We start from the raw sequence: 18,826 nt of genomic DNA, 5'->3' as shown, positions 1-18,826 counted from the left end.
CCACTACTTTCCCCACTTGGTGTCCATACGTTTGTTCTCTACATCTATGTCTCAATTTCTGCCCTGCAAACCGGTTCATCTGTACCATTTTTCTAGGTTCCACATATATGCGTTAATATACGATATTTGTTTTTCTCTTTCTAACTGACTTCACTCTGTATGACAGTCTCTAGATCCATCCATGTCTCAACAAACGACCCAAATTCGTTCCTTTTTATGGCTGAGTAATATTCCATTGTATATATGTACGACATCTTCTTTATCCATTCGTCTGTCGATGGGCATTTAGGTTGCTTCCATGACCTGGCTATTGTAAATAGTGCTGCAAGGAACATTGGGGTGCATGTGTCTTTTTGGATTATGGTTTTCTCTGGGTATATGCCCAGTAGTGGGATTGCTGGATCATATGGTAATTTTATTTTTAGTTTTTTAAGGAACCTCCATACTGTTCTCCATAGTGGCTGTATCAATTTACATTCCCACCAACAGTGCAATAGGGTTCCCTTTTCTCCACACCCTCTCCAGCATTTGTTGTTTGTAGATTTTCTGATGATGCCCATTCTAACTGGTGTGAGGAGATAGATACCTCATTGTACTTTTGATTTCGATTTCTCTAATAATTAGTGATGTTGAGCAGCTTTTCATGTGCTTCTTGGCCATCTGTATGTCTTCTTTGGAGAAATGTCTATTTAGGTCTTCTGCCCATTTTTGGATTGGGTTGTTTGTTTTTTTAATATTGAGCTGCATGAGCTGTTTATATATTTTGGAGATTAATCCTTTGTCCGTAGATTCATTTGCAAATATTTTCTCCCATTCTGAGGGTTGTCTTTTCATCTTGTTTATAGTTTCCTTTGCTGTGCAAAAGCTTTGAAGTTTCATTAGGTCCCATTTGTTTATTTTTGTTTTTATTTCCATTACTCTAGGAGGTGGATCAAAAAAGATCTTGCTGTGATTTATGTCAAAGAGTGTTCTTCCTATGTTTTCCTCTAAGAGTTTTATAGTCCAGTCTTACATTTAGGTCTCTAATCCATTTTGAGTTTATTTTTTTGTATGGTGTTAGGGAGTATTCTAATTTCATTCTTTTACATGTAGCTGTCCAGTTTTCCCAGCACAACTTATTGAAGAGACTGTATTTCTCCATTGTATGTCCTTGCCTCCTTTGTCATAGATTAGTTGACCATAGGTGCATGGGTTTCACTCTGGGCTTTCTATCTTGTTCCATTGATCTATATTTCTGTTTCTGTGCCAGTACCATACTGTCTTGATTACTGTACTGTACTTTATACAAAGCTACTGCAGCTTTGTACTATAGTCTGAAGTCCGGGAGCCTGATTTCTCCAGCTCCGTTTTTCTTTCTCAAGATTGCTTTGGCTATTCAGGGTCTTTTGTGTTTCCATACAAATTGTGAAATTTTTTGTTCTAGTCCTGTGAAAAATGCCATTGGTAGTTTGATAGGGATTGCATTGAATTTGTAGATTGCTTTGGGTAGTAGAGTCATTTTCACAATGCTGATTCTTCCAATCCAAGAACGTGGTATATCTCTCCATCTGTTTGTATCATCTTTAGTTTATTTCATCAGTGTCTTATACTTTTCTGCATTCAGGTCTTTTGTCTCCTTAGGTAGGTTTATTCCTAGGTATTTAATTCTTTTTGTTGCAGTGGTAAATGGGAGTGTTTCCTTAATTTCTCTTTCAGATTTTTCATCATTAATGTATAGGAATGCAAGAGATTTCTGTGCATTAATTTTGTATCCTGCTACTTTACCAAATTCATTGATTAGCTCTAGTAGTTTTCTGGTAGCATCTTTAGGATTCTGTATGTATAGTATCATGTCATCTGCAGTGGCAGCTTTACTTCTTCTTTTCCGATTTGGATTCCTTTTATTTCATTTTTTCTCTGATTGCTGTGGCTAAAACTTCCAAAACAATGTTGAATAATAGTGGTGAGAGTGGGCAACCTTGTGTTGTTCCTGATCTTAGTGGAAATGGTGTCAGTTTTTAACCATTGAGGACAATGTTGGCTGTGGGTTTGTCATATATGACCTTTATTATGTTGAGATAAGTTCCCTGTATGCCTACTTTCTGGAGGGTTTTTATCATAAATGGGTGTTGAATTTTGTCAAAAGCTTTCTCTGCATCTATTGAGATGATCGTATGGTTTTTCTTCTTCAGTTTTTTAATATGGTGTATCACATTCATTGATTTGCCTATATTGAAGAATCCTTGCATTCCTGGGATAAGCCCCACTTGATCCTGGTGTATGATCCTTTTAATGTGCTGTTGGATTCTGTTTGCTAGTATTTTGTTGAGGATTTTTACGTGTATGTTCATCAATGATATTGGCCTGTAGTTTTCTTTCTTTGTTACATCTTTGTCTGGTTGTGGTATCAGGGTGATGGTTGCCTTGTAGAATGAGTTTGAGAGTGTTCCTCCCTCTGCTATATTTTGGAAGAGTTTGAGAAGGATAGGTGTTAGCTCTTCTCTAGATGTTTGATAGAATTTGCCTGTGAAGCCATCTGGTCCTGGGCTTTTGTTTGTTGGAAGATTTTTAATCACATTTGCAATTTCAGTGCTTGTGATTGGTCTGTTTATATTTTCTATTTCTTACTGGTTCAATCTCGGAAGGTTGTGCCTTTCTAAGAATTTGTCCATTTCTTCTACGTTGTCCATTTTATTGGCATATAGTTGCTCATAGTAATCTCTCATGATCCTTTGTATTTCTGCAGTGTCAGTTGTTACTTCTCCTTTTTCATTTCTAATTCTATTGATTGGAGTCTTCTCCCTTTTTTTTCTTGATGAGTCTGGCTAATGGTTTATCAATTTTGTTTATCTTCTCAAAGAGCCAGCTTTTAGTTTTATTGATCTTTGCTACTGTTTCCTTTATTTCTTTTTCATTGGTTTCTGATGTGATCTTTATGATTTCTTTCCTCCTGCTAACTTTGGGTTTTTTTTGTTCTTATTTCTCTAATTGCTTTAGGTGTAAGGTTAGGTTGTTTATTTGACATGTTTCTTGTTTCTTAAAGTTAGGATTGTATTGCTATAAACTTCCCCCTTAGAACTGCTTTTGCTGTATCCCATAGGTTTGGGGTCATTGTGTTTCCATTTTCATTTGTTTCTAAGGTTTTTTTGACTTCCTCTTCGATTTCTTAAGTGATCTCTTGGTTATTATGTAGTGTATTGTTTAGCCTCCATGTGTTTGTATTTTTTACAGATTTTTTTCCTGCAATTGATATCTAATCTTATAGCATTGTGGTCGGAAAAGATACTTGATACAATTTCAATTTTGTTAACTTTACCAAGGCTTGATTTGTGACCCAAGATATGATCTATCCTGGAGAATGTTCCATGAGCACTTGAGAAGAAAGTGTATTCTGTTATTTTTGGATGGAATGTTCTATAAATATCAATTAGGTCCGTCTTGTTTAATGTATCATTTAAAGCTTGTGTTTCCTTATTTATTTTCATTTTGGATGACCTGTCCATTGGTGCAAGTGGGATGTTAAAGTCCCCAACGATGAATGTGTTACTGTCGATTTCCCCTTTTATGGCTGTTAGTATTTGCCTTATGTATTGAGGTGCTCCTATGTTGGGTGCATAAATATATATAATTGTGAAATCTTCTTCTTGGATTGATTCCTTGATCATTATATAGTGCCCTTCTTTGTCTCTTTTAATAGTCTTTGTTTTAAAGTCTATTTTGTCTAATATGGTATTGCTACTCCAGCTTTCTTTTGATTTCCATTTGCATGGAATATCTTTTTCCATCCCCTTACTTTCAGTCTGTAAGTGTCCCTAGGTCTGAAGTGGGTCTCTTGTAGACAGCATATGTACCGGTCTTGTCTTTGTATTCATTCATCCAGTCTATGTCTTTTGGTTGGAGCATTTAATCCATTTGCATTTAAGGTAATTATCAATACGTATGTTCCTATTACCATTTACTTAATTGTTTGGGGTTTGTTATAGTAGGTCTTCTCCTTCTCTTGTGTTTCCTGCCTGGAGAGGGTCCTTTAGCATTTGTTTTAAAGCTGGTTTGGTGGTGCTGAGTTCTCTTACCTGTTGCTTGGCTGTAAAGGTTTTAATTTCTCCATCAAATCTGAATGAGATCCTTGCTGGGTAGAGTAATCTTTGTTGTAGGTTTTTCCCTTTCATCACTTTAACTATGTTCTACCATCCCTTCTGGCCTGCAGAGTTTCTGCTGAACGATCAGCTGTTAACCTTTTGGGGAATCCCTTGTATATTATTTGTTGTTTTTCCCTTGCTGCTTTTAATATTTTTTATTTGCATTTAGTTTTTGATAGTTTGATAAATATGTGTCTTGGCGTGTTTCCCCTTGGATTTATCCTGTATTGGGCTCTGTGCTTCCTGGACTTGATTAACTATTTCCTTTCCCATATTAGGGAAATTTTCCACTATAATCTCTTCAAATATTTTCTCAGTCCCTTTCTTTTTCTCCTTCTTCTTCTGGGACCCCTATAATTTGAATGTTGGTGTGTTTAATGTTGTCCCACAGGTCTCTGAGACTGTTCTCAATTCTTTTCATTCTTTCCTTATTCTGCTCTGCTGTAGTTATTTCCACTCTTTTATCTTCCAAGTCACTTATCCGTTCTTCAGCCTCAGTTATTCTGCTATTGATTCCTTCTAGAGAATTTTTAATTTCATTTGTTGTCTTGTTCATCATTGTTTGTTAGTTCTTCTAGGTCCTTGTTAAACATTTCCTGTATTTTCTCCATTCTATTTTCAAGATTTTGGATCATCTTTACTATCATTACTCTGAATTCTTTTTCAGGTAGACTGCCTATTTCCTCTTCATTTGTGTGGTCTGGTGGGTTTTTACCTTGCTCCTTCATCTGGTGTGTGTTTTTGTGTCTTCTCATTTTGCTTAACATACTCTGTTTGGGGTCTCCTTTTCTCAGGCTGCAGGCTCGTAGTTCCTGTTGTTTTTGGTGTCTGCCCCCAGTGGCTAAGGTTGGTTTAGTGGGTTTTGTAAGCTTCCTGTTGGTGGGGACTAGTGCCTGTGTTCTGGTGGATGAGGCTGGATCTTGTCTTTCTGGTGGGCAGGTCTGCATCTGGTGGTGTGTTTTTGGGTGTCCATGACCTTATTATGATTTTAGGCAGCCTTTCTGCTAGTGGGTGCGGTTGTGTTCCTGTCTTGCTAGTTGTTTGACATAGGGTGTCCAGCACTGTAGCTTGCTGGTCAGAGTGGAGCCAGGTCTTAACGTTGAGATGGATATCTCCTGGAGAGCTTTCGCTGTTTGATATTACAAACATCTGAGCTGGGAGGTTTCTGGTGGCCGAATGTCCGGAACTTGGCTCTTCCACCTCAGAGGCAGAGGCCTGACACCCAGCGGGAGCCCCAACATCCTTTCATCCACATGGCTCATAATAAAAGGGAGAAAGAGAGAGAGAGAGAGAGAATAAAGTTATTAAAATTAAAGGTAATTATTAAAAAAAAAATTGAAATGTAATTTTAAAAAAAAGGAGAAAGAAGAGAGCGACCAAACCAAAAAACAAATCCACCAATGATAAGAAGCACTAAAAGCTATACTAAAAAAAAAACAAAAAGGGCAGACAGAACCCTAGGACAAATGGTAAAAGGAAAGCTATACAGACAAAATTACACACAGAATGATACACATACACACTCACAAAAAGAGAAAAAGGAAAAAAATATATATCATTGCTCCTAAAGTCCACCGCCTCAATTTGGGATGATACCTCGTCTATTCAGGTATTCCACAGATGCAGGGTACATCACACTGATTGTGGAGATTTAATCCACTGCTCCAGAGGCTACTGGGAGAGATTTCCCTGTCTCTCCTTTGTTAGCACAGCTCTGGGGGTTTAGCTTTGGATTTGGCCCCATCTCTGTGTGTAGGTCGCCTGAGGGCGTAACAGACGCTTCGCTGAGACAGCACGGGGTTAAAGTAGCAGCTGATTCGGGGGGCTCTGGCTCACTCAGGCCACGGGGAGGGAGGGGTGCGGATGTGGGGGGAGCCTGCGGCGGCAGAGGCCGGCCTGACATTGCAACAGCCGGAGGTGCGTCGTGTGTTCCCCGAGGAAGTTGTCCCTGGATCACGGGACCCTGACAGTGGCGGGCTGCACAGGCTCCCGGGAGGGGAGGTGTGGATAGTGACCTGTGCTCGCACACAGGCTTTTTGGTGGCGGCAGCAGCAGCCTTATCGTCTCATGCCCATCTCTGGGATCTGCACTGATAGCCGTGGCTCGCGCCCATCTCTGGAACTCCTTTAAGCGGCGCTCTTAATCCCCTCTCCTCATGCACCCCGAAACAAAGAGGCAAGAAAAAGTCTCTTGCCTCGTAGGCAGTTGCAGACCTTTTCCCAGACTCCCCCCCAGCTAACTGTGGCGCACTAGCCCCCTTCAGGCTGTGTTCACGCAGCCAGCCGTAGCCCTCTCCCTGGGATCCAACTGAAGCCCAAGCCTCAGCTCCCAGCACCCGCCCGCCCCGGCGGGTGAGCAGACAAGCCTCTCGGGCTGGTGAGTGCTGGTCGGTACTGATCCTCTGTGTAGGAGGATCGCTTTGCCCTCTGCACCCCTGTTGCTGCGCTCTCCTCCATAGTCCCAAAGCTTCCCCTGTGCCCATCCTCCGTCTCCACCAGTGAAGGGGCTTCCTAGTGTGTGGAAACCTTTCTTCCTTCACAGCTCCCTCCCAGAGGTGCAGGTCCCGTCCCTATTCTTTTGTCTCTGTTTATTCTTTTTTCTTTTGCCCTACCCAGGTATGTGGGGAGTTTCTTGCCTTTTGGGAGGCCTGAGGTCTTCTGCCAGAGTTCAGTAGGTGTTCTGTAGGAGTTGTTCCACATGTAGATGTATTTCTTTTTTTTTTTTTTTTTTGCGGGCCTCTCACTGTTGTGGCCTCTCCCATTGCGGAGCACAGGCTCTGGACGCGCAGGCTCAGCGGCCATGGCTCACACGCCCAGCTGCTCCGTGGCATGTGGGATCTTCCCGGACCGGGGCTCGAACCCGTGTCCCCTGCATCGGCAGGCGGACTCTCAACCACTGTGCCACCAGGGAGGCCCGTAGATGTATTTCTGATGTATTTGTGGGGAGGAGGTGATCTCCACGTCTTACTCTTCCACCATCTTGAAGGTCTCCTCCTCCATTATTTTATTCTTTTTTAATGGCTGAGTAATATTCCATTTATATATTTAACTGGACAATATATTAATATTCCATTTATATATATAAATGGAATATATATATAGTCATTTATATACGTATCAGAGTGTTTCCATGTCTTGGCTATTGTAAATATTGCCGCTGTGTACACTGGGGTGCGTGTATCTTTTTGAATTAGAGCTTTTTGTCTTTTCCAGATATATGCCCAAGAGTGGGATTGCTGGATCATATGGCAACTCTATTTTTAGTTTTTTGAGAAACCTGTATACTGTTTTCCATAGTGGCTGCACCAATTTACATTCCCATCAACAGCATAGGAGAGTTCCCTTTTCTCTGCACCCTTTCTCCAGCATTTATTATTTGTAGACTTTAATGATGGCCATTCTGACCAGTGTGTGGTGATACCTCAATGTAGTTTTGATTTGCATTTCTCTGTTTGCCACATGTATGTCTTCTTTGGAAAAATGTCTATTTAGGTCTTTTGCCCCTTTTTTGATTTTTGTTTGTTTGTTTTGTTATTGAGTTGTATGTGTTGTTTGTATATTTTGGACATTAACCTCTTGTCAGTTGCATCATTTGCAAATATTTTCTCGCATTCTGTAGGCTGTGTTTTCATTTTGTTCATGGCTTCCTTTGCTGTGCAAAAGCTTATAAGTTTGATTAGTTCCCGTTTGTTTGTTTTTGCTTTTATTTCTATTGCCTTGGGAGGCTGATCTAAGAAAACATTGCTACTATTTATGTCAGAGAATGTTTTGCCTATGTTCTCTTCTAGGAGTTTTATGGTGTCACGTCTTAAGTCTTTAAGCCATTTTGAGCTTATTTTTGTGTATGTTGTTTGGGAGTGTCTTAACTTCATTGATTTACATGAGGCTGTCCAGTTTTCCCAATTCCACTTGCTGAAGAGACTGTCTTTTCTCCATTGCATATTCTTGTGCTCTTTGTCAAAGATTAATTGACTATAGTTGTGTGGGTTTACTTCTGGGCTCTCTATTCTGTTCCGTTTATATGTCTGTTTTTGTTCCAGTACCTTGCTGTTTTGATTACTGTAGTTCTGTAGTATTGTCTGAAGTCTGGAAGGGTTATGCCTCCAGCTTTGTTCTTTTTCCTTAGGTTTGCTTTGTCAATTTTGGGTCTTTTGTGGTTCCGTATAAATTTTAGGATTATTTGTTCTAGTTCTGTGAAAAATGTTATGGGTAATTTGATAGGGATTACATTAAATCTGTAGATTGCTTTGGGTAGTGTGGCCATTTTAACTGTATTAATTCTTTTAATCCAAGGGCATCAGATTTCTTTCCATTTTCTCGAATCACCTTTGATTTCCTTTATCAGTGTTTTATAGTTCTCAGCGTATGTCTTTACCCTCCTTGGCTAGGTTTATTCCTAGGTATTTTATTTCTCTTTGATGCGATTTAAAATGGGAATATCCCATTTTCTTATATTTTGTGCTAGTGTCCCAGTGTCCCTCAACTTTTTCCTTCACACAGTCTGTTAAGAGATTTACCCAAGCTTACCCTCTTTCTTGTTTGCCTTCCCTTACTGGCAGTTCTCCTGTTCCTGCCTCTTAAGTTTGCTAGCTTCAGATTCTAATGCCTAATATCTATTTTCAGCAGTCCTCTTCTTGATAACCCTTTGGATGCTTCTCTAGCTTATAGACCTAGATAACCATTTGCTTACCTCCTGTGGACCAGCCTTTAAGACAGGGGATATGGCAATGATTAAGACCTGGTTCTCGCTCTTCCATAGCCTGTGGTCTAGTGGGAAAAGGAGCTAAGTAAATAGAATGTTTATACACTCAGTGTGCTAAGTGGAAGCATAGAAGAGTTGCCAGGTTCAGAGATACCCCAGACCAGGGAGTGACTTAACTTGGTAGATAGAACAACATGAAAAGACATATTTAAAAGGTGCCTCTGCTTCCATTTTATTTATTCCTTGTTCTAAGGTCTATTAACCTATTGTTGTATTTTGGAGGATTATTAGGTGCTTTCTTTTTCTCTGTGCTGGTTGGATATTTGAAATAGGAGAGGTGAGGGACAGGATTGAAAAACAATCTGCCTTAAGGAAGCAAAGAGGTAAGATTTCCTTTTCTTCTACCAGGAACACAATACTTCCATGTAGAGAGAATATTATAGAGGTAGTTTAGAGCAATTTCTGATTTATTGGAAAATTCCTTATAAAAATTAATGGGTTTATTTGATTATGCTGTTTACTTTGAGCAATTACTTAGACACAAGAATATACAATGTAGAACCTGTTGTGCAGCATAAGGTAGGAGCTCATAAATATTTATAGAATAAGAGACTAAATTAATAGACAACCCTCACTGCACCCTCCACCTAACTATTTTACTCTTCCTTCTGGACTGAGAGTGAAGAACAGTCAATCATTGCCAGATAACCTTTTTCTTTTCTTTTCTTTTTCGTATCTTTATTGGAGTATAATTGCTTTACAATGTTGTGTTAGTTTCTGTTGTACAACAAAGTGAATCAGCTGTAAGTATACATGTATCCCCATATCCCCTCCCTTTTGAGCCTCCCTCCCACCCTTCTAGGTGGTCACAAAGCATCACGCTGATCTCCCTGCGCTGTGCAGCAGCTTCCCACTAGCTATCCATTTTACATTTGGTAGTGTATATATGTCAATGCTACTCTCTCACTTCGTCCCAGCTTCCCCTTCCCCCCCGTGTCCTCAAGTCCATAGAGAACTTTTTTCTTGATTCATTCACACAAGTATGGTTTGATAATTATACACGTGTTTTCAGTTGCTTTTTAGGGAAAGACCTCATGTTTGGAACATCTCACCTGTATAATTCTTTGAACATTCTCAGATAGTTCCTTAAGAGCAAATCATACTACTGTGTACAAAAATAAGACCCACAGGGCTTCCCTGGTGGCGCAGTGGTTGAGAGTCCACCTGCCGATGCAGGGGACGTGGGTTCGTGCCCCGGTCCGGGAGGATCCCACATGCCGCGGAGTGGCTGGGCCCGTGATCCATGGCCGCTGAGCCTGCGCGTCCGGACCCTGTGCTCCGCAACGGGAGGCCACAGCAGTGAGAGGCCCGCGTACCGCAAAAAAAAAAAAGACCCACAGCAAGACTTCAGGGCAAGAATGATTACCCAGAATATATTGTTCCCTTGTAGACTCAGTCCTACAGTGTTTGCCTCACCTCCTGACCACTAAGTTTGCTGGTTTTTATTCTCTTCCCATTCTTATCTCATTCTTGGATTTGAACTGTAAGGGAGGAAAAAGTTTTCCTCGACCTTCTTAGGGTCTTGGCTGGGTCTGAAAAGTAAACTGACAAAGACAGATTAACAGGAGAAAAGCATACACATTTTATTGAATTTTCACATGTACATGGGAGCCTTCACAAGAGAATGAAGACCCGGAGAAGTGACCAGAACAGGAAGCTTTTATACCTTTTACACAAAGAAACAATAAATTTGTAAGGAATTGACAAGATGAAAGGGTTTGGGCTAGAGATAGTAAGTGGTGAAGAAGTAACTAGTAAGATAAGGGTTAGTTTAACAAGATTTGTTTGCAGATTCTTCTAGGCTGATAGGAGAATTTGTTTTCTTTCTTTAGGAAGAAAAAGGGGGGCTTTTTCTGCATTTACTGCTTCTTAGTTGCTTTCAAATTAAAATAATTAGTATGTCAAAGAGACATATTTTGGGGTGACATATTCTGCTTTCCTTCAAATGCATGCGATATTTTCACAGCTACAATCATGACACCTCTTAATGCATTTTTCTTACATCCTTAGGCATCTTGGCAATACGTCATGTCATGTCTCTAGTGTTCTTCTCTCCTTGACCTTTCAAACATCTGTGTATAAACATTTATTGAATTGAATTGTCACTGGTCTGCTCTCCTCCAGCAACTACGTTGTTTGAGTAGCATGCAATTGTTGCCTTGGTGCACACTGATCTTTTGTACCGAAGGCAGGCCACCATGTACTGTTGTGTAGATTATTCAGTGCGTAAGGGTGTCTGGCCAAAGGAGTGAGTAGGCTGAAATCCAGTCCTTGCTGCTCCACTCACATCACCTTGTAGCCACAGGGCCCCATCCGTTCAATGGGAGAGCTTTTTTCTAATTCATAAAAAGGTGCTGAATGGGTCAGTTGCAGCCCTGCCTAAATATAGCTTCTGCACATTATAAGATGGTATCAGGAAACACTGGTTTATGTTCATCATGTTTTACTATCACATTCTCAGAAATAAGTAACTGCTTGACATTTGGAAAAATTTTCATCTGGGTGAGTGTTTCAAGTTGAGTTCCTCAGGAAACAGACTCTGAGATTTGCAGGCAGGAGTTTTTTGCGGACCTGTGCTTGGGAACAGCACCTGAGAAGAGTGAGGGAAACAGAACTGGGCAGAAGAAGTTGAATTGTGATGTTGCAATAGAGTCCTCAGCATGGATGACTTTCAAAGTTGTCCCTAGTGACCAGGATTCCCCCTCCCCGCCCTCCTCTACAGTCTATAGTCGCTGAATTCAGCCTTCTCTCAGGGAGTAGACCTGACTTTGGGCATGATGGCTCTCTTCAGCTTATGGCAACTTCTGGAAAGGGGCTCAGCTGAGAACAACCCACACTCCCAACATCTGGTGGAACAAGGGCTCAGTACTGAAGTGGATTTGGGCACACCACAGCATATACTAAAGTAACTTCATAACTATTGGGTGACTTTTTCTCCACAATGGGATTAAGCAAGTTACCACTGCTTGCTTTTGGTTGAAGGAACACATGATAGAAACAATAATTCCAGGAAAAATTCAAACTTTTTTCTTAGAGAGGGAACCTCAGAGATTACAGTGAATACCAGTAGCATAGATCCAGTAACCTAAGATTGTCTGAAAATCCAGGTTGCACATTGTATTTAAGGACTGTAGGCTTGAAAATATCTTTCCGTGAGTTTGTCCTCTGTTGATTCCATGCTCAAGAAAACATCCATATTGGTTATCACTGGGGAAACATAATTAAAAAACAAAACCTTCTTGCACCCAGAAAACCTCTCCACAAAAGTGATAGAGACAGAAAACAATTTCATTATTGAATAAGCATGAGACCTGTGGTACCCATGACAGGCAATCCACCCTTAAGAGACTGCAAAGACAGAAAAGAATCTTACCCCCACCCCCTTATATAGCCAAGCATGTACAACCCATTACACCACACATAGTCCATCCCAAATTTACCTGGTAACTGGGGTGACCATCTTATTGGCTTTATCCAGAGGAAAAACAAACTTCTCATATCTTTGTAACAGGAAGTAGTTTTGCAAATTAGAACCAGGCAACCACCTAAGTTAAGCTCTTACCTTCTTACTGAAACTGAGAGATAGGGGAGCTATAACTCTTGCAATTTGAATTTCCAAAAGTTGCACTAAAAAATGATGGTTCTTGAGGAAACATTTCTGAGACTGGCAAGAGGCTTATTTAGCCACTATACAGATTTACATACATTTGAAAAGCACAGAGAAAGAAAGTCTGAAAGGAAAGGGAGAAGGGGAGAAGTCTCTTCCTTTATTTTCAGAAGGGAGAATTAAGCCTCTTATTTTTAATTTGTATTTGCCGTTTCACAATATATGTGGATGTGTTTAAGGCTGGGTCTCCTTGAAGCACTGAAAATTTCTAGAGGCAACCAAAATTCAAAGCCATCGTTTAAGCACCTGGAGCAGCTTCATTGACCCTCATCTGATGATAAGTTTGGGAGATGTCAAGTTTTGAGGGGGTAGTGTTATAATATAGTGATCCAGTGGTGGTGATGGTGAGGCTTTGGATTCTGACTCTGCTGTGTGCCCTGGAGAGAGTTATATAACCTCTGTTTTCCATCCCCCAAATAAGGATGATAGCATTTACTACTACAGTCTATAGATTAATTGAGATAATGCACATAAAAGTCTTAGCACAAAACCTACATTCAATAGGAGCTCAATGATTGATTGATTGTTGATGTTCTGTTGTTCTGCTGAGCCCTATTTCCCCACAGTAGTAAAAATATGATTAACTTAAGGACTTTGTTTCTTTTTTTTTAAATTTAATTTTATTTTTTATACAGCAGGTTCTTATTAGTTATCTGTTTTATACATATTAGTGTATATATGTCAATCCCAATCTCCCAATTCAACCCACCACCACCACCTCCCCTACCCCCACTTTCCTCCTTTGGTGTCCATACGTTTGTCCTCTACATCTGTGTCTCTATTTCTGCCTTGCAAACCGTTCCATCTGTACCGTTTTTCTAGATTCCAAATATATGCGTTAATATATGATATTTGTTTTTCTCATTCTGACTTACTTCACTCTGTATGACAGTCTCTAGGTCCATCCAGTTCTCTACAAATGACCCAATTTTCTTCCTTTTTATGGCTGAGTAATATTTCATTGTATATATGTACGACATCTTCTTTATCCATTCGTCTGTCGATGGGCATTTAGGTTGCTTCCATGACCTGGCTATTGTAAATAGTGCTGAAATGAACCTTGGGTTGCATATGTCTTTTTGAATTATGGTTTTCTCCTGGTATATGCCCAGTAGTGGGATTGCTGGGTCATGTGGTAATTTTATTTTTAATTTTTTAAGGAACCTCCATACTGTTCTCCATAGTGGCTGTATCAATTTACATTCCCACCAGCAGTGCAAGAGGGTACCCTTTCCTTCACACCCTTTCCAGCATTTGTTGTTTGTAGATTTTCTGATGATGCCCAATCTAACTGGTATGAGGTGATACCTCATTGTACTTTTGATTTGCATTTCTCTAATAATTAGTGATGTTGAGCAGCTTTTCATGTGCCTCTTGGCCATTTGTATGTCTTCTTTGGAGAAATGTCTATTTAGGTCTTCTGCCCAATTTTTGAATGGTTTTTTTAAAAATATTGAGCTTCATGAGCTGTTTATATGTTTTGGAGATTAATCCTTTGTCTGTTGCTTCATTTGCAAATATTTTCTCCCATTCTGAGGGTTGTCTTTTCATCTTGTTTATAGTTTCCTTTGCTGTGCAAAAGCTTTGAAGCTTCATTAGGTCTCATTTGTTTATTTTTGTTTTTATTTCCATTACTTTAGGAGGTGGATCAAAAAAGATCTTGCTGTGATTTATGTCAAAGAGTGTTCTTCCTATGTTTTCCTCTAAGAGTTTTATAGTCCAGTCTTACATTTAGGTCTCTAATCCATTTTGAGTTTATTTTTTTGTATGGTGTTAGGGAGTATTCTAATTTCATTCTTTTACATGTAGCTGTCCAGTTTTCCCAACTGCTTATTGAAGAGACTGTCTTTTCTTCACTGTATATCCTTGCCTCCTTCATCATAGATTAGTTGACCATAAGTGTGTGGCTTTATCTCTAGGCTTTCTATTCTGTTCCATTGATCTATATTTCTGTTTTTGTGCTGGTACCATATTGTCTTGATTACTGTAGCTTTGTAGTATAGTCTAAGTCAGGGAGTCTGATTTCTCCAGATCTGTTTTTCTTTTCCCTCAAGATTGCTTTGGCTATTCGGGGTCTTTTGTGTTTCCATACAAATTTTAATATTTTTTGCTCTACTTCTGTAAAAATACCATTGGTAATTTGATAGGGATTGCATTGAATCTGTAGATTGCTTTGGGTAGTATAGTCATTTTCACAATATTGATTCTTCCAATCCAAGAACATGGTATATCTCTCCATCTGTTTGTGTCATCTTTGATTTCTTTCATCAGTGTCTTATAGTTTTCTGAGTACAGGTCTTTTACCTCATTAGGTAGGTTTATTCCTAGGTATTTTGTTCTTTTTGTTGCAATGGTAAATGGGAGTGTTTCCTTAATTTCTCTTTCAGATTTTTCATTACTAGTGTATAGGAATGCAAGAGATTTCTGTGCATTAATTTTGTATCCTGCAACTTTACCAAATTCATTGATTAGCTCTAGTAGTTTTCTGATGGCACCTTTAGGATTCTCTATGTATAGTATCATGTCATCTGAAAAGAGTGACAGTTTTACTTCTTTTCCAGTTTGTATTCCTTTTATTTCTTCTTCTTCTCTGACTGCCATGACTAGGACTTCCAAAACTATGTTGAATAATACTGGTGAGAGTGGACATCCTTATCTTGTTCCTCGTATTAGTGGAAATGCTTTCAGTTTTTCACCATTGAGAATGATGTTTGCTGTGGGTTTGTTGTATATGGCCTTTATTATGTTGACGTAGTTTTCCTCTTTGCCCACTTTCTGGAGAGTTTTTACCATAAATGGGTGTTGAATTTTGTCAAAAGCTTTTTCTGCATCTCTTGAGATGATCATATGGTTTTTCTTCTTCAATTTTTTAATATGGTGTATCACATTGATTGATTGGCCTATATTGAAGAATCCTTTCATCCCTGCGATAAATCCCACTTGAGCATGGTGTATGATCCTTTTAATGTGTTGTTGGATTCTGTTTGCTAGTATTTTGTTGAGGATTTTTCCATCTATATTCATCAGTAATGAATATAGGTCCTTTTTTGGTAGATCCTTTTCTTCTTTTGTGTTTCCCACTTGAGAAGTTCCCTTAGCATTTGTTGTAGAGCTGGTTTGGTGGTGTGAATTCTCGTAGCTTTTGCTTTTCTGTATAGCTTTTGATTTCTCCACCGAATCTGACTGAGATCCTTGCTGTGTAGAGTAATCTTGGTTGTAGGTTCTTCCCTTTCATCAGTTTAAATATATCGTGCCACTCCCTTCTGACTTGTCGGGTTTCTGCTGAGAAATCAGCTGTTAAGCTAACGGGAGTTCCCTTGTATGTTATTTGTTGTTTTTCCCTTGTTGCTTTTAATAATTTTTGTTTGTCTTTAATTTCTCTCAGTTTGATTACTATGTGTCTCGGCATGTTTCTCCTTGGGTTTATCCTGCCTGGTACTCTCTGTGCTTCGTGGACTTGGGTGCCTATTTCCTTTCCCATGTTAGGGAAATTTTTGACTATAATCTCTTCAAATATTTTCTCTGGTCATTTCTCTCTCTTCTCCTTCTGGGACCCCTATAATGTGAACATTGGTGCATTTAATGTTGTCCCAGAGGTCTCTTAGGCTGTGTTCATTTCTTTTCATTCTTTTTTCTTTATTCTTTTCTGTGGCAGTGAATTCCACCATTTTGTGTTCCAGGTCACTTATCCGTTCTTCTGCCTCAGTTATTCTGCTGTTGATTCCTTCTAGTGTATTTTTCATTTCAGTTATTATATTGTTCATCTCTGTTTCTTTGTTCTTTAATTCTTCTAGGTGTTTTTGTCTTTAGTTCTTCTAGGTCTTTTTTAAACATTTCTTGCATCTTCTCGATCTTAGCCTCCATTCTTTTTCTGGGGTCCTGGATCATCTTCAGTATCATTATTCTGAATTCTTTTTCTAGAAGGTTGCTTGTCTCCACTTCATTTAGTTTTTTTTTCTGGGGTTTTATCTTGTTCCTTCATCTGGTACATAGCCCTCTGCCTTTTCATTTTGTCTATCTTTCTGTGAATGTGGTTTTCATTCCACTGGCTGCAGGATTGTAGTTCTTCTTGCTTCTGCTGTCTGCCTCTGGTGGATGACGGTATCTAAGAGTCTTGTGCAAGCTTCCTGATGGGAGGGACTGGTGGCTTGTAGAGTGGGGTGTTGCTCTGGTGGGCAGAGCTCTGTAAAACTTTAATCCTCTTGTCTGCTGATAGGTGGGACTGAGTTCCCTCCCTGTCCATTGTTTGGCCTGAGGTGACCCAGCACTGGAGCCCACAGGCTCTTTGGTGGGGCTAATGGCTGCCTCTGGGAGGGCTCACGCCAAGGAGTACTTCCCCGAACTTCTGCTGCCAGTGTCCTTGTCCCTGTGGTGAGCCACAGCCATCCCCCCCGCCTCTGCCTCTGCAGGAGACCCTCCGACACTAGCAGATAGGTCTGGTTCTGTCTCCTATGGGGTCACTGCCCCTTTGCCCTGGGTCCTGATGTGCATACTACTTTGTGTGTGCCCTGACAGAAACAGTGGAGGGCACACACAGAGTGGAGCCTCTGTTTCCCCCAGTCCTGTCGAAGTTCTGCAATCAAATCCCGCTAGCCTTCAAAGTCTGATTCTCTGGGAATTCCTCTTCCTGTTGCCAGCCTCCCAGATTGGGAAGCCTGACATGTGGCTCAGAACCTTCACTGCTGTGGGTCGACTTCTGTGGTATAATTGTTCTACAGTTTGTGAGTCACCCACCCAGTGGTTATGGGATTTAATTTTATTATAATTGCGCCCCTCCTTACGTCTCCTTGCAGCTTCTCCTTTGTCTTTGGATGTGGGGTATCTTTTTTGGTGAGTTCCGGTGTCTTCCTGTCGATGATTGTTCAGCAGTTAGTTGTGATTCTGGTGCTCTCTCAAGAGGGTGTGAGCGTCTGTCTTTCTACTCCGCCATCTTGAACCAATCTCCAAGGACTTTGTTTATAAAACAAATATAGGCACACAAATGCCTCAGTTTAATTTAGGCTTTCTTGTGATACTAGTTACTTTGGCCCACTGAATTTATTAGTTTGGCTTGGGTACAGCTTATTTGATTATGCACTCAAAATGCAAATTTTCCTTTTGCTTGTTCCTTTTTCCTTTTGAGAAAGTGGACTCAAGCAATGGCTGTCTAGTGTAGGGGAACGCCTTGGGAAATACCTTGACAAATTTGAATTGTTCTGATGGCTTGAATGCCTTGACTGCTGTGCTGATTCCTAATGAAATGGACCAGTTCCTCTTCATGAGTTTTTGCTTTGCTCCTGTTTACTTTCCTAGACTCTCCTTCAAGCTTCCCTTTATGATTCTTCTTTCTACCATTAAGTTCCTTCCCATCCTTTCCTCATGGTAATTCATGGTAAAGGATTTCCTTTCATCCTCAACATGTTTGATGAATACTTCCTCCATCTTCCTGACCTAATAAAACATGAATAGGCCCTGAGGACCTCACTCTTCTGCAGGGGTCTCCACACTTTAGTTTCACTCTCTTACTGGTTTTTGAGGATATCCATTTTATATTTATTTATTTATCTATTATATGTGTTTTTTTCTTTACTAATATTTATGCACATCATAAAACATACACAAAAGAGTTTTTAAAAAGAAGCAAATATTTCTTTAGAATGTTTTGTCACTGGTCATGGTTGTTTTCAGAAGTGAATGTGTATCTGCATGTCAAAAAGTGAAAAAAATATTTTGGCTGACTTCTTGTCAGATATATGGTCATTGTTTTTTCCTCTTAATACAAGCAATTGTGTCCTTGTATTGAACAGGAGAAGGGTCAGCTCTGCTATTTTTGAAATGCTCACTAGAATTATCTTCAATTCAAGATGTTTTCCAGGAATATTTTAAGCCATCCATCCATTTTGGGTTAGTTTAATTTAAACTATACAATATAATTTTAAAATTTATTTAACTGGATTTATGTACCAGGTAACGAGTTGGCACTGTCAACTTCTCCAAGTTCTGGAACTCCCAATCATCCCTCAAAATACCTCTTTCACCCCCATAGGGATCAAGTGGTGGTGTCAGTGGAACCTGCATATTAACATGGGCAAAGCTTGATTTACTTCTTATTCAATTTAGATAAGTATAAATATAAGTCCTAATATTTTCTTCCCACATCCTCAGAGGGGAATGGCCAGAGGACCATTGCTTTAATTTAATAGTTTAAGAAAAATGTACTGAATGCTTTTTTTGTATCATAGGGTCAAGTTCAAAATGTACAAAAATGAATAAGAAATGAATTTTACAGCCTAAAGCAGAA

The sequence above is a fragment of the Delphinapterus leucas genome, chromosome 8 (genome assembly GCF_059928025.1).
Source record: "Delphinapterus leucas isolate spDelLeu-1000000601 "Yukka" chromosome 8, BTC_Dleu_Yukka2, whole genome shotgun sequence".
Classification (NCBI taxonomy): Eukaryota; Metazoa; Chordata; class Mammalia; order Artiodactyla; family Monodontidae; genus Delphinapterus; species Delphinapterus leucas.
Note: the sequence above shows the minus strand (reverse complement) of the source record.